The sequence below is a fragment of the Mustela putorius genome, unplaced genomic scaffold, assembly GCF_011764305.1.
Source record: "Mustela putorius furo isolate JIRA1106 unplaced genomic scaffold, ASM1176430v1.1 tig00003909_pilon_pilon_pilon, whole genome shotgun sequence".
In the NCBI taxonomy this organism is placed as follows: domain Eukaryota; kingdom Metazoa; phylum Chordata; class Mammalia; order Carnivora; family Mustelidae; genus Mustela; species Mustela putorius.
In genome coordinates, this window is record NW_025422057.1 from 41,413,853 (window position 1) to 41,430,757 (window position 16,905).

A 16,905-nucleotide genomic window follows, 5' to 3' on the forward strand; every position below is an offset into this window, starting at 1 on the left:
TTGGAAGATCTATTTTAAACTTAGAAGGATATTTAGTATATATCATTCTTGTTTTGTGTATATAAAAAATGAAGAAAATAAAATCAGTTAATGAATTTCTAAATGCTTTTTACATTGCTTACTGACTTTTTGCAATCACTTTTGACTCAGAGTTGTCCATGCCTGTGTTTTTTCCATGAAGCACAGGCAAGCCATCCCCTCTCAGCCTTCTCTGCATTTCTGATCCACAGAACCTGTGCACATAGGAAATGGTTCTCTTGTATGTCATTACATTGGGGTGGTTTGTTACACAGCAGTACCTAACTGGAGTGTCCCTCATTCACAAAGGACTTTGGAATGCTTGCACAAACCTTCTTGACCTTCTAGATCCTTCCATGTCCATGGGTGTTCACACCAATGACTATTATTGTACTCTAGTATCCCGGTTCCTGGACCTTCTCACCCACAGGGATGGCCTCATCTAAACCACCTCAGCTACCTGCTTTGAGTTACAAAAGGGCAGGGTCTTGAGAATTTGAATGGCCATCTGGAGGGTTTGGGATAAGGGAAAAATGGCAGCCTCATCTTATCCCCCATTCAAAGATCCCATGACTCCCACATGGGGTTGTCAACAGGCAGGACACTGAGCAGAGCTGCAGGTCACAAAGTCACCATGCCAACCCTCCTGTCCATCATAAGGAACACCACAGGGAATTCTGCCTCTGTGGGGGCAGGGGAAGGGCCACTAAGGCAGTGGGGCCATCTTTCCAGAGCCAGCCATTGGCCTCTTCTGCCCAAAGGGCAGGTACCAGGTGGGGCTCTCAGAGCATCTTAGGGAAAGGGCTGGAGGGGACAAGGCCTCAGGGCACAGGGGTTGCGGGGAGACAGTGGGTGAGGCAGAGGCCTGTGGTGGTTGGGCATGGCCAGCACTAATCCCACTTCTGCTCCAGGAGAGAGTGGGGCCTCAGGGACAGCTAAGAAAATAGGGAGCAGCAGCATCTGCATCCCAGGCCCTGCACTTTCCCTGTTCCTGCTCCTGCTGCTGCCACCTCCATTGCTGAGCACAGGGAGCTTCCTGCACCACCTCCCAGGCTGAAGAAACTCCCACCAGGGCACCAGGTACTACAGGAGCAAGACAGAGAAGGTGAAAACCTGCGAGGGTGCCTTTGATCTCTACTTTATCCTGAACACGTAAGCAGCCCTCCCACCCTGATCCGGGGTGCCCCTCAGGGCAATTCTGACCCCATGGTCACTGCTGGCATGAAGGTGTTCAAGGAGACCCCAGCCTCTGGGAAAGGGGAGGTGGTAAAATTCTTGACAGACCTAACATAAAACCCTCTTTAAGCAGGAAAGCCCCAAGAATTTGTTCCCTGAGACTCTTCCTTTTAGAAAGGAAAAAAGGCCACCATAGAGTTTCTGGGTGGCTCTCAGTCCCTCCATCAGCATGGCCTGGTTCTGTAATGTGAATGCCCTTAAACAGTCGGAGGGGAGGTGATTGCTAGAAGCTCCTCCTCAGCACTTGTTAGAAGCTATCTATGGGTCTGGGCTTTTGTCTGTTGTTTTATACCCAAATGAGTTCTGTTTTTATAGGACCACAGAGATTGACATGTTGCTTCCATTGGGCATTCTTATAGTATCACTGATTGGGAAGTTCTTTGCTTTCCTGCTGCTAAGTGTTTTCCTTCTTTCTTTGACAACTTGGAGACCACTTTTCTGAAAGTGTGTACTTTCAGAATAGTTTGATCTGACCAGGTTTTGTCCTAGGCAGCTGTGCTATGCATTAGACAATTTGTGGCCCTTAAGAAGGAAAGAAGGTGGATCTTCATGCTTGGAGAGATTGCAAACATTACCTTGGTTCCATTTTCAACTTCTCTAATAGGTTGAGAATGAACTTTACTAAATCTACAGTAACAGTAACATGACTGTCAATAAAATGTTAAAGCACTTTTTTATTTCCAGAGCCCATTTTACTGCACTTTTGTCATTCTCAAAGCCACACTGGGGGAAAAAAAGCATCCTGGGATGTAGAGTAGGGAAGGTATTTGCATTTTTGATCTCCTAGAAAGGTGGGAGGCATCTAGAGGTTTGAAGTAGCTTCCTGCATGCCCTGATTGCAGCTTCTTAGGCTGTACTGCCTCTGATTCCTTCTATTCTCCATGGAGGCTACTGACTGGGGAGATGTATGCCCGGTCCACTAGCATTTAAGGAAAGCCAGCAGAGGTGGAAGCTACTGTGCCCACTGAATAAGTCCCTTCACACTGTCCCATGGAGGGACTTCTGAGTTGTCCTGAGCAGATTGTGCCTCATTGGTACCTGGCATAGCCCAAAGGGATGGTGGTTTCTCACTTCTCTCATTGGGGCTGGGGTATGGATGGGAATTGTGAGGAAATGAAGTTTCCCTTTCTGTCAGTTTTTGCAGAGAATAGCATTGAGTCCAAAGGGCTCCCTCTGGTGCCATCCTGTTACAGTGCCCCAGTCCAAACCTCTCTTTCTGCTATTATGCCCAATGTGGGCACAGTCCAACCCTGCAATGGATATGAAGGGCTCTTGTCACAGGTAGAATATAAAACAATATTAATTGAGCACTTTTTGTATGCCAGGCAATGTGTTGACCACTTTAAGCCTCCTCCTGCTTGGAGGAGCAAGATCTATTTTTCTATTTGGGGTAATGCAACAGATTCTGGAGAGTCAAGTGATTTTCTCAGTATCATTTAAGCTAGTTTGCTGCACAACATTAAACAATAGGGGTTGGTCTCTTCTCCTCTCTCCCAAAGAAGGTGTGAGGTGGGGGAGTGAGAAGGCATTCTAAAGAGGTGGTCAGAAAAGGCAGGACTGATAGGACTATGAGGAGGTTTGGTGTGGGGACCATGTTTTTGGGCAGAGGAGAAGTATGTGATCAGAACCTGTTCTAAAAGGATCATAGTTTGTGGACACAAAGACAGCAGTGAGGAGCTGGTGCAGAGGTCCACAGGTGACCTGATAATGGTATAGACCAATAAGGTAGGGGTGATAATGATAAATGGCCAGATTCTACATTTAATTTGAAACTAGAGTTCACAGGAATCCAGACAGATTGGATGGGGGAGACCAAGTATGGCTCTAGACTGGGGGTAAGAGTAAGGTAGGAAAACAGCTTCATCACTGAATCTTCCTCACAACTGTAGATAAATGTAATTATCCCTATTTTATTGATGATGGAGGGAGGCTTCTCAGGGCAGGGAATTAGGCCCTTAGGTTTGGCATTGCCTGATTCAGATCCCTCAAGGAGAGAGACATGGAACCAGAACTGACACTCCGAAATGTCTGATTCCAAAGCCCATTTCAAAGACTTCAAGGCTGGGTAAATTTCTGAGAATACGTGTGCTCATCTTAAATATAAAAGGAATCTGTCACCTGTAGGAAGGTCTTGAAGGTTTGCTTCCAGTTTATTCATTGGATTCCTTATTTATTTGGTCATTCATTAGACTGAAAATGATGAAAATGAGTGACTTTCCCAGTGTGCCTGCCTTATTGGTATGTGAAAGCCAGGGAGCTCCAGGCAGAGGGAGTGGACTTTGCAAAGACCTGAGCTTTGAGGCTCTCAGGGGATCCCAGAGGATCCAAGTGTAAGGAGAAAGAGGGTGAAGGAAGAAGACAGGCTGATGGGGGTGGGAGTGGTACTTAACCTTAAGCTGAAGGAGGAGGTGTGTACTTCACCTTAAGGGTAACTGGGAGTCCATGGAAGGAGGGCTCTTATCAGACGAGAGATGGATCAGATCTGTTTTTGTTAGAGCCAGTTGGCTTCCTTGGGGAGCATGGGTAAGAAAGAGTGAAGGATAGAAGTAACAGCTGTAGTGAAAAGGGGAAGGTCTTGGGAGTTCCCAGGAGGCCTGAAAGGCTAGGGAAAAATGGGTAGGATCCCAGGGCAGATGTGTCCCGTGAAAGGAGAATGGATGGACTGACCCCAAGACAGCTCCTGCCTGTGTGGTATGGATGTGGAAAGAGAAGCTGATGTAGAGGGGAGAAGCAGAGCTTCAAGATCCATTCATTCTAAGGACATTGGAATTCTAGACATTGTCACTGTGGGCGCATTGGGGATGGGAGAGGAGCTCACAGCCACCTTCCTTGGTGTTAAAAGATAAACTGAGGCACTTTATAATTTTTAAGGATTTGAGTGTGCATAGATTTGAATCAGGAAGCTCAAAAGCCCAGTTGTTAGGGACACTCCACTGATAGGAGTTTTATATAGAGAAGATGTGGAAGAAAATCAAAGAAATTATTTGAATAATTATAGTTTAAGCAGTTGCCTTATTTGGGAAAGCCTATTTCGCTACTTGTGTTTGGTGTGCATATGTATGCTTTCAAGGCATTAGAGCCACCTCAGTACAATGGCTCTTTGTGTTAACACTTTAATAATTCCCCCCTTTTGGTCATCCTTTCATATAGGAGAGACTGATCAACAATTCAGTATGATGAGCACTGGGTGTTATATTCAACTAATGAATCATTGCACATTATGTCAAAGACAAACAATGAGCTTACCTTGGCTAATTGAATTTAAATTTAAAAAATTGATATTAGTGCCACTTTTAGTTACCATTAGGGTTAAATTGTTCTTGTCTTGTCATTAAGCTTGAGGTAATGATGTCAGATACATTGGAAGAATTGTTTTTGCTATTTATCTGTTCATCTTTTTTGTTTCTCCAAGTGCACTGAGACCATCTGATGTACTGATGATGGTTGCAGACATATATTTAAGACTCTTGAGAGAATATAGCACACCAGGGAGACTACCATGCTGACTATCAGGAGGACACTAGTAAGAAACTGAAGAATGTACCTTAGCCAGTGCATACATGAATAAAACCAGTTGGTATCAAATAAATCAAAGAAAATACCAGAAGAGACATCCACCTGTTTAGTTAAGTGGCTTATTTATTAATTTCTCATATTTTAATGTATATAATATCAGTGTTGAAATAATTACAGCAGGAAGTAATTGCTATGTCAGAGACTCCTCATTGTTAGCTTGAGTCTTGTATCTAAAACCACCTTAACTCGTTTGCCTTCAGCTCAGGTCATGATCCCAGGGTCCTAGGATCGAGCCCAGCATCAGGCTGCCTACTCAGCGAGGTGCCTGCTTCTCCCTCTTCCACTCCCTCTGCTTGTGTTCCCTCTCTCTCTCTGTCAAATAAATAAATAAAACCACCTTAACAGCTTGAAATAATCCTTAAATCAGGCACACTTTGAAATTTCCTCAAGAATTTTCAGTCTGGAAGTTGAGTTGGTAGTTTGTTTCCTCCCATTGAACCCATCCCTTAGTCTCAAGAATAGGTCAGTTCAGTTAAACAGTGACATCTCATTTCAGGAGATGGTATTGTAGGTGCACTTCCAAAGTTTGACTTATACCATGTCGGCAATCAGGTATTTAATTCGAGGCATTTCAGTGAAAACAGTCAATGATTGAAGCAGACTCTTCATAAGGTTCTAAATTCAGAGAGAAGCCAGATGAGAAGACTTCTAGTCATTGGGTTCCTAGATGTTGGTTCAAAGCATCTTCTGTAAATTGATTGTCTCTGGTGATGTTACTGGATCCTAAAGTAAATGTTCTGAGTGGCCCACATAGCAAGAGACACAAAAATTATCTGTTCATGAGTCATTGTGTTGATTTCTATGAAGTTTCATATCAAGTTATCCAGCTCAGTTTGCAGGGCTTTGGGAAAAGGGCAGTTTTTGTTCTTGGTAATTCCTAATATAAGGGTGGAAGAAAATTGAAACCATTAGTTTGGAGAGTTGGAGACAAATATTGGAGAAAAACAATAATTTAGAATCCATTTCATTTTACAAGTAGATAACAACATTCAAAGTCAGTGAACAGGTCTAAAATCTGATACCCATCAGGGTGTGTTATAGTTTCTATTGAAAATACTTTTTATCTCTACAATTCCTCCAATTTCTGCAAGAGACTATCATAGTAAGACTACTCTGTTTGCAAAACATGTCTAATCCTATTAAACTGGGTATGGTTATTTTCCTAAGTAGAGCAAGAATAGTGATTTAGCATATAATCTCAAATACAATATTCCAGTTAAAGCTTTGGTGATAGCTAAGGGGATTTATTGCCTTTATAAAGTCCATGTTGTTTTCTTAAACCTTGTCATAACTTAGATTTCATTTTTAAAAGCCTTTTTAGGCTAAGAAACCAGACTAAGCAGTTGCCCAATTTTGTCCTATAACAAGAACAAATTTTCATTGAACTTATGCAAATACCTATATTGTCATGTAAAACAAAAATACTCAAGAATTTCTGGATAATAGAGGAGTCAGATAGAAAAAGACAGCTACAGTTGACCTTTGAACAACAGGGGTTTGAATTGTATAGGTCCATTTATACATAGATTTTTTTAATATAAATACTGGACATCAGTAGAAAGAGACATTACATTTCTCCTCATCTGCATCCAAAGTTAGCAAAGCTGGATCCTTAAATGATGCCCATTCCTTCCTCCCTCCCTCCCTTCCCTTTCTTTCTTGTTTTGGGGTTTTTTGTTTGTTTGTTTTAAGTTTAAATTCAATTAGCCAACAGATAGCACATCATTAGTTTTTGACATAGCGTTCTATGATTCATTAGTTACATGTAACACCCAGTGCTCATCACATCACATGCCCTCCTTTAGGAGCTCACAGAGTTCCAGTGGTGGAATCAGTTAGCAGGCAGTACTTATACCACTCCTTGCTCTCTACCCAGGAATATGGGAATCCTTCTTCCTTTTTTTTTTTTTAATTTATTTATTTGACAGAGAAAGAAGTCATAAGTAGGCAGAGCAGTAGGCAGAGAGAGAGGGGAGAACAGGCTCCCTGCTGAGCAGAGAGCCCGATGCAGGGCTCAATACCAGGACCCTGAGATCATGACCTGAGCCAAAGGCAGAGGCTTAACCCACTGAGCCACCCAGGTGCCCCGGGAACCCTTCTTCCAAGCAAAGTCTGGGGGAAGACAGAGCATTTTTAATCATCTCTCTAGGTCACTTGTTCCATCTGGCCCCTCTTATGTGGTTGTAATGCAGTTCCTACTTGCAGGAAATTATGACAAGCCTTAAGCCTCCAGTTCCCTGGTGGTATTAGTTACCAAGCCCAGAGAATTTTCAGCACCATGAACAGCACCCTATTGCTGTCTGCTGTCTGCTGCCTGCTGCTATCCCGCACCTGGTGTTCTGTTAGACCCCCATCCCAGAGGTCCTTTTTCTGTAGTCCTTCGCTGACTCTGGCCAGTGACTGGACCCACCACTTTGGCAAGAATCCCTCCACAGAACTGGTTTCTTTATGCCTCTCAGTTTGGGATCTCCATGATCTAAGCTTCACATAAGAGGGCCAGGAACAGATCAGAACCCTGCTGCTTGCTGTTCCAGCCTTCCCTACATCTTTCCTCCACCTTCCCTTCACTTCTAGTCATTTGGCAACTTCTACCTTACTTTTAAATCACAGTGTGATTTAAAATACAGTTGAATTTTGAGGGGAGGTAAATTTATATGTGAATTTTCAACTCCACAAGGGGTTGGCACTCCTCTAACACCCATGTTGTACAAAGGCCAACAGTATTCCATTTTTGTTGTAAAAAGTTTGCTTTAGCAAATTGCTATGTTATAGATAGATTAAAAGAAAAGAGAAATGATGCTTCTTAACTCTGGAAAACAAAATGTAGACAAAACAGCAATGTTTCAAAGTCTTACAAAATTATAATCATCCTTATCAGTTATTTCAGTCCTGTGTACTTAATTCTTGTTAACAGTTTTATGAATCTATAATTCTCTCAATTAGAGTTTAAAAAAAATTCTTGTAGTATAACCAGCTGAAAGTATGCTCTTAAAGTTATCAAAAACCTGTATTCGTGGGTGTCTGGGTGGCTCAGTGGGTTAGCCTCTGCCTTTAGCTCAGGTCATGATCTCAGGGTCCTGGGATGGAGCCCTGCATTGGGCTCTCTGCTCAGCAGGGAGCCTGCTTCCCCCTCTCTCTCTACCTGTTTCTCTGCCTACTTGTGATCTCTGTCTTTCAAATAAATAAATAAAATCTTTTTTAAAAAAAACCTGTAAAATATTTGTCAGTCCCTTTCATGAATCTCTTTGAAGAGGAAGCACTTTTGCAAAAGCATTAAAGTAAAGCAATAACTGTAAATGTCAAAAGACTTAAAGGTAGCCAATTGGAAAGATTTCATGAGAGTCTGTTACAATGAAATTGACAAGAAAATTTTATTTTTTCTGACAGACATTTTAAGATAATAATTAAAATTATGACTGATAACATTATACCAACACATATCAGATTTCTAGAAATGTCATACAATCTCTGGAACATATATCAGTAACATATATCCATACAAATATAACCTAAAGAAGGTTTAGCATCACTTATTATTTGACAATGTTTCCCATGTAATTTGACATGTTAAATTAACCTAATTAGTCTAACATGTATCTTTTATAAAGAGAGAAAAAAATCTTTTGAGATGTTCCAGGGGCCTTCTTATATATATCAAAGTTAATTCAAGATCAAAAGGACTTCATTTAGAATTTCTATGGGAAGTTTATAAAAAATATCAAAAGGTGATCTGGGGGCGCCTGGATGGCTCAGTGGGTTAAGCCGCTGCATTCCGCTCAGGTCATGATCTCAGGGTCCTGGGATCAAGTCCCACATCAGGCTCTCTGCTCAGTACGGAGCCTGCTTCTCTCTCTCTACCTGCCTCTCTGTCTACTTGTGATCTCTGTCTGTCAAATAAACAAATAAAATCTTTAAAAAAAAAAGAAAAGGTGATCTGGGTTAGCTATTCAACAAAAGTGACAAAGATTTCTAAGGCAAACTAAAAAAGTTACATAGTTGCTAAAAAAAAGTTTAGCTCTTTTAATAGAGAAGGCTCAGTACCCCCAAATAATCAAAGACCTGATAATGATAACATGAAGCACAAGAAATTATTCTGGTAAGATGAAATATATTTGCTTTCAAAATAGATTACAGGGTAAATAACAACCTTTCTTAATCTCTTATGAAGAGCACACCAATAGTTTAAGAAAACTTTCTGTTCAACAAAAGAAAGAATTACATTTTAATTTTGCATAGGTATACCATTATTTTTAAAACCCAACAATAAATTCATTCATTTTTCATCAGCTTTACTAAATAAGATTTTATCTTGCTTTCTGCTTTCTACTTCCATTTGGTTTTTATCTTCTATTCCTTTTTTTTTTCCATTCTAAAATGACCATCCTCTTTAGAACAAATTTACTTTCTTTTCCCTTAACAAAAGTTCGTTTTCATATCTCATACCTTTTCTTAACAAAAATACTTTCTGTTCTCCCAGTAGAGAGTCATTTGTCTTATGATTTCTAGTAGTTTTAATTGCACATATTAATTAAAATTATTAGCCCTTGGAAACTTTAGTTACTAGTGAAAACTGAAAGGTGAGCTATTATGTACTCTTCTCCCAAGATTCTGAAGATTGGCAAATTTATGAATACATTTCATAATTTCTGGAAGTATATTCTTCCTCACTATAAACTTTTCAGTGTTGCATACAACATGTTTATTAAACCCAAATAGCTTTAGTTCCTCTGTAATAAAAGACCAATGTAGATAAACTTATGTTGAGTAATTAATATTTCCATGTTTTATCTTACTTGGAAATTGATGTAGTCATTACTGGAGGAAAGAGGAAGGGCCTCCTTGTGGGTTTCTTTAATTCATATGACATGGGAAAGACATGACTTGTCATAGATCCAGAAAAAGAGTCTAGGCTAGGTATCCAACTGTTTCACCTTTTGTCATCAGCAGGATCTTGAACAAAACACTTAGTGAACCTCATTTGCGAATCATAAATTTGAATTAGTACAGAACTATAGATTATGTATGTTGGACTGCAAAGATCTTTGAACCCTGGGCTGGTAGAGCACATTTAAGAACTTCTCATCTAGACATAGGGGATATCATAAGGCTCCACCCCCATTCAGCATCTTCACTATCCAGGAACTAAGGTGGGAGCTGATGAGTAAGAAATGGAAAATAGGGAGAGGAAGGATCTGTGGCTTTCCTTGCTGGTCAGCGCATGATGGCAACAGAACATCAGTGTCCCAGGTCTATTCCTATCTCTCCTCTTGCAGTGGTCTTCGAATAGGCCTTTCATGTCCAGAGTGGCTCAGCTTTGAAGGATGGAGGAAAATAAAGTTGTCTGAGTAGCACATCCTTCCTGGCCTGAGGTGTAGTCCCCTATTGTGAATGTCTCTTCCTGCTCTGTGAGTGCTGGAAACCATGAAGGTGTGAGAAGAATTTGTGTGTATCATGAGGGATGGTTGGCAGGTCAGACTTAGGGTTACAATGGATCCCCAATCTAAGGAAGTATGTAAGGGTAGCCTGATACCCAAGAATCCAGAATCCAGCAGAGGATTACAGGACTGGCTTGGGCTACCTTCTGAGGCTGTATCTGTTGGTTCAAAAAGGTATATAATAGAATGCAGTGCTAAAAGCCCTGCCTTGCACCCCACTATACAACTTTAAAGAATAGATGAGGAGCATATGGCTGTTAATAGCTATTCCAAAGGAAAATGGGGAACCAAGAGAGCTAACATGTCAGAATCAGAATGTGTTTTCCAGCAAATGTATCCTCCTTCATTTCTTGTCCACCTACTGTAACCACCTACCATAACCAAACCAACCATCCTGGTTTGCCACCCAAAGTCCTTCCTCCCTGGAACTCACATGGTCCCAAGCATATGGGTCTGGTTATTCAACATTCCCACCATCCACACTGATGAAAATCACCACCAGGGTGACCTAAAGAGGTCACCAAGGGTGCGTGGCAGACTTCAGTTATGTGGGATAAAGAGGACTTGCTAAAGGAGCTATGGGAGGTATTGGGCAGAAACTTCCCACCCAATGTATATGCCTCTTCTGTCTGACTCAAGTCTTTGTTTTTAGGTCAGAGAGTGTGAACAACAATTGGATGATGCAGTGAAGAAGTTTCCAAAGTAAGGCTCTCCATGCTGCAGGGTATTTTCCTCTGCCAGGAAGATACACAGCTGCTTAGATTCAGTGGACATGGGAGTCCCTCAGGCCAAAAGCACAGTGCTCACAATGGTGTTCTGAAACAGGAAAGAGGGAAAGTCAAATTGTCCATTGCTTCTCAGCATATTTTGCTGGCTCTTGCCTGAGAGGTGAAATTAAAGGAGACATAGTCTGCTTCTGAGAACCTTACCAGCTTGGAAAGGAAGTTAAAGCACACTGACCAGTAGTTCAGTAACTGAACACCTGGTTAAATGATACCAATGGCCAAGAGAAAGGGACAAAAGTCTTACACGGCAATATAAAGGTAAAAGCAAGAATTCCTAGAGGAAAAAGTCAAGGATAATTACCTAGAATATGTGGAAATCTGAACTAGACCTTGAAGAATGGGGAAAGCCAAAGTAACAGGAACCATTAAGAAGATGTCTTGTGGAGGAAATGGTAGAAAATGTTTAGTCAGGAGAAGACTTGAAGATGAGGCTGGACCAGTCAACTTGGAGCCAAGAGTATAGGGGCTCTTAATGCCAAGCCACAGGGCTTGAATTTCCTGCTGGAAATTCCTACTTCCTATAGAAAGTATAGGATTCTTGAGTAGGGGTCTCACATGATCAAGGATGTGCTTCATAAAAAGAAGTCTGTTACTAAGTGGATAAAATTAGTTGGAAAGGAAGGGATGTATATAAATGGCTTCCAAGAAAGAGAATAATTTCTTTGGCAAGAGAAGGAGATGAAGAAGGAGTTAGGAGGGAAGGGAATGAAGGTCCAAAGAATGTTAAAGTAGAAGAGAAGACAGGGGCGAGCTCCGCATGCAGGAATGTGAAGGTGTTTATCTCCTTGTGATATGTTGTGTATATGCCTCTTTGTGTGTGTGTGTGTGTGTGTGTATGTGCATGTGCATGTGTGTGTGGAATACATTCTTTAAGAATGTAAGAAGGGAGCAGGATGCCATCTTGGCATTCTATTCTGAGGAGGTGACACATCTTACCAGCCTCAAAGTTTTTCACTACATTTGTGGGAACTTCCAGTGTTTGGGAAATGGACCTGAAATCAGAAGAGTTATAGTGGGAACTGTAGAAACTGACATAGACTGCCTCTCACTGGCTGCAGTGAAACTTTTTTTTGGGGGGGGGTGGTTTTGGGTGTTTTTTTGTTTTGTTTTGTTTTTTGTTTTTAGCTTTATTGGCATCATTTTGAGCCTGTGTTGATGGCTTCTCACAAGCACATGCTTCCTCCCTAGCTTGAAAATGCGGATGCCCTTCACTACCTACTCCACACAGGGCCACACCCTTATGGAGCTCACCTCAGACAGGTAAGCACTGATTGGATCCCCCATGGCAGACATGAAGAGCAGAGTCTCAGGGACATCCAGGAAGCTGAAGTATTCCCTGAAGCCACATTGGAAAGGCCAATGGAGTGCAGGCTGCTCTGGCTTGAGGTCCACTCATTGTGCACCCTGACTCCCAGATCTGGCTCCCTAGCCTTCTCTGAGCCCTGGCTTCACTGACATTGGCAGATGATATGTTGCTAGACCATCTCCACCACTCTAAGCCCTGACCTAGAGCTGTCCTAAATGCTTTCCTCCATGCTATTTGATTTTTGAAGAATGTGCTATATGTGAGGACTCCTAGGATTGTATGGAGCAGATGTGCAGGTCCTTTATGAACAGTGACCTGTGTTGTGTATCACTCTCTGCCCTGGTCCAGTGTGGGAGGAGGGGTGGATGGGAGACAGATCAGACACAGGAAGGAAGGGATGGGCAGCATCGAAGTATCGATGTTTTCAGTGGAGGGGTTTTGCTCCCTTGGTGGGTCTGAGACAAGAGAGAACATGAGTAGGGTTCTGAGCACAAGGCTGGGATAGGGCACTTGAGAAAGGCATGATGTGCCTGCATCCTAGGTGGACCATGGTGGGCCCAGCAGTTTACCAAAAGTCTGAAAGTGGAAAATTATGGTGGTTAAGATTCTCATGAACACAAATGGCTGAAACCTAATTTAGAGAGGGGGGATACATAAAAGAGGCTGAGCACCCTTAGAACTGGATGGACACAGGATTTGGAACATAGAGCCGCCATTCAATACCATGGAGACCAATCAGGAGCAGCAGAGTGCTGATGTCAGTGCATGGAAACAGCACTCCCATGTCTGACTCCAGGAGAAGCAGGGCGTGGGCTGGCTGCTCCAAGCATTAGTGGAGGCATGGATTTGTGCATATGTGTGGTTACGTGTTTAGAACAGATAGACCTGAGTGCATATGAGGTGGAAGAAAGCATGTTCATTGGGGGTGATGCTGGCAGGTGGCAGAGAGATGCAAGACTACTGGGCATGGGGCTCTGGTGGAAGGGCCGTCCTTTGGGGAGGGAAAGGCTTCTGCCTTCTCCAAGGTGAGAGTCTCGGGGCCCAGATGTGAGAAGCTGTGTGGGGGCTTAGGGAAGGCCTCCTGGTCCTCTCTGGACAGTGAATATAGTGACATCTTCCCCAAATGAAGGTACGGAGTATCAGTGTGCCCAGAAGAGTGGAAATGATGAGTAATTATGTTTTGGCAAGGGAGTAATACCTTAAGAGGAGTCTGTCTGAGGGTGATAAGAGCCTGTATTCCTTCCAAGTTCAGAGCTAGGAGTAGGGCTGGAGAGGCAACACTTCCCTGGGGGCATTGGGGCAAGCAAGTGTATGCCTGGCCAGGGGATTCCTAGGCCAGAGATTAAGAAGGGATGAGAGTTACCCCATATTTGAGGGTTCAGGAAAAAAAAATCCAAAATATGGCAAGAAGAAGGAGAATGATTCTGCTGGGCTGGGTAGTGCCTGGTGTGGCCTCTACTGGCCTCAGGTCCCAGGCCTCACCTCCTGGGTTGGGTGGGCTGGGCAGGGCTGGACCTGGGGCTCTTAAGTCTCCCCCACAGCAACATCTGCACAGTGAGAAGCCTTCTCAGGGTCCACACTCTCCTAGACTGGCTGTGCCAGTCCAGATTGTCACATGGGATTGGCCTGAACCTAAACACCCAGCCCCTCCTATGTCCCCATCCCACCTATGAGATCTGCCTTCACAGCAGTTGTCTGGCCACAGACCCGTGGCTGCCAGGGGATCACTCCTCAGGGCCACTTCCCCAGGTTTTGGCCTTTTTCTTCAGGAGCACATGAGCTCAGGAGCCCCAGCGTACTCACAAAGCATCTTGCTACTTCCTTTAGCACCAGTCCAGAAGGGAAAGAACCTTGGGGGTACTGGGTCAACCTCAGGGGTCTGTGGCAAGGGAGGATGGGACAGAGCAGGAGCATCAATCAGAAGGATGACTTTTCCAAACTCAGCCTTACATGTTGGAGGATAGTGTGCCTTCCTGAGGGACCTAGTAACTTCTAGCATCCCTGCCCATCACATCGTGAGTGGGATTCACAGTGACACCTCCATGGGTGTGCCCCATATTGACCGTGGATGGTCAAGGCAAGCCCTTGGGGGTCCCCGAGGTCTGTGTGCCTGACACAGTGATGAGTGCAGAGAAAGCCAGGCCATACCCATGGGACTAGCAAAGCAGCATCCCCCACCCTATGCTCACCCGAATGGAGACAGTGGAGGCCTGAGCATGGCCTGTCAATAGCAAGGACAGGGGGCTGAAGGTCATGACCCAGCTAATTAACTTATGTCCTGTCCCAGCCAGACATGTACACACTGCACAGTGGCTCCAGAACGGCTTGGGGCTGCCTTTAATATCAAGACCAAATTACACTTCAACCACTTTTCTGATTTTTTTTTTTTTTTTTAGAAATGAAATAAGTGATGGGCTCACTAAACTCTAGAATATAGTGCCTACCGGAGCCACAAATATGCAGGAAGGATTTAAAAAGGTACCGAATCTAGAGTTCTGATGACTTCTGCTTTATGGAGTTTTTAGAGTATTCCTGGGTCCTCCCACTGTCCTCCCCCAATACTCTTCCATTTCCTTGCAGGCAAATGAGCATATTGAACAAGAAAATGCTAAAGGTAAATTGCCTGGTGACTTCACTATGGGCAGGTTTGGGGGCAGAGCAGGCCTGGGCCTCAGGGAGGTCTGGTGCAGACCCTGGTCAGCCCCTTACTATCACTGACTCTTGGAGCAAGGTGCTGTCCTCTCTGGACCATGGCTCCCTCCTCTGTGCATTGAAAATGAAAACCATCCCTAGTGATGTGTCTCAGAGTAATATGAGGCCATATGTGTACCTTCTAAGTTCTTGGTAACTGAGAGGTGCTTGAACTATACTTGGGATGCCTGAACAAGAAAACGGAAAAGCCAGGGGACCTAGAGCAGACAAGATTCCATTTCCCGAAAAAAGTGATGGATTCCCCCCTTGCTGCCCACACTTTGTCTCCATTACATTTCTGGTCCTGGCTCTTTTCCCTTCCTTTCCTTCCCTTTGGCTGATATCATCCTGCGACTGTGTTTCCAACACTGGGAAAGGCTGTGCTCTGCCCAGACCATCTTCATCTAACATCCTGGCTAAGGCTCCTTTTCCTTCCAGATCTGGCCTTCTAGTCCTCCAGATGATTGTGATGGCAGGTGCTGAGGTCTTGGCACTTTTCACTTGGAGAAGGAGGTACGGGGAGCAGTGTTGTGGCTCCAGCAGCCTGCAAAGCCTCATTTTCTATGCCCCTACCAATGGAGTCACTCCCCATTTCCCCTGCAGGCAACAGTGCTGCCAGTCTGATATTGCTCTGAACACAGGACCATTGACGCAAAAAGCATTTGAGGAGGGGCGCCTGGGTGGCTCAGCGGGTTAAGGCCTCTGCCTTCGGCCCAGGTCATGATCCCAGGGTCCTGGGATCGAGCCCTGCGTCGGGCTCTCTGCTCAGTGCAGAGCCTGCTTCTCTCTCTCTCTGCCTGCCTCTCTGCCTACTTGTGTTCCCTGTCAAATGAATAAATAAAATCTTTAAAAAAAAAAAAAGGCATTTGAGGAGACTACGTCTGAAGTGAGTCCAACCAGTTGTTACCAGCATTTTGTTCCATGTATTTGGTACTTTGTACTCAAAGGGTTCTTTCTCTTAGGCTGAGAAGGCTCGAGATATGGGTGCCAAAGTTTATTGCATGAGTGTCGTATGTGCATGTAACACAGTTGTACAGAAACATTTTGGGCATATGAGTGTGCATGGAGCATAGTAGTACAGCTATGTTTCACTGGAGTGTGCATGTCAAGCATGGGTTGTGGTGTGATGATATCCTTAATAACTGTTTCCCCATTATTATAGAGATATAATTGACACATACCTGTGTATAAGTTTAAGGTATTCCATGTAAAGACTTGACATGCATATATCGTGAAATGATTACCACAATAAGAACAGTGTCATTACTTTTTAAATATCACAGTCAAAAGTTTATACATAACAAGAAAAGATATATTTAAAAACCTTCAACAGAACACTGTAAAATGAAATCTGAGAATATATAAAAAGCACAGCACATCAAGAAGAATTAGAGACAACTCCCACAAATACAAGTCCGATTCAGTATGTAAAGCATCAGTGTAACTTACCACATCAGCAACGTGCAGAAGAGAAACATTATCTCAATGGATGACTAAAGAATTGAACACATTTCAATGGCCAGCGTCATACTGGGAACACAGCCAGACAGAAGGCATCCATACAAATACAGCTAACATCTCATCCAGTGGTTATATGGGGAACTCCTCTCCCTCACATCTGGAACTTCACAAGGGTGCCCTCTCCCCATCCAGGGGTCTCTGTGTCAGTCTGGTGAGAACTCCTATGCAGTGACTACTGGGACAGAAGCCCCCTCTCTGTAATGGGCTCTGTGTGTGCCCACTGGGGATCAGTACAGCGGAAGTGGAGGGAGAAGCACATTTCTTCCACTGCTAACAGCACTGAGCTGGATCTAGCCAGATGCAGACCCAGAGGCCTGCTCTGGCCTCTGCACTCCTA

At 43.6% G+C, this 16,905-nt stretch overlaps 1 long non-coding RNA gene across 2 annotated transcripts; it reads left to right on the top strand.

Annotated features, from left to right (window-relative positions):
• Window positions 1-696: 696 nt before the first annotated feature.
• On the top strand, window positions 697-15,756 carry LOC101694550. 2 transcript variants are annotated; one of them, XR_200444.3, is made up of 6 exons: window positions 697-791; window positions 930-1,170; window positions 10,918-10,967; window positions 12,239-12,310; window positions 14,753-14,834; window positions 14,937-14,993. It is a non-coding gene; the product is annotated as an uncharacterized LOC101694550 (long non-coding RNA). The 2 variants fall into 2 exon arrangements; XR_001181739.2 differs by lacking the exons at window positions 14,753-14,834; window positions 14,937-14,993 and adding an exon at window positions 15,651-15,756.
• The last annotated feature ends 1,149 nt before the right edge of the window (window positions 15,757-16,905 follow it).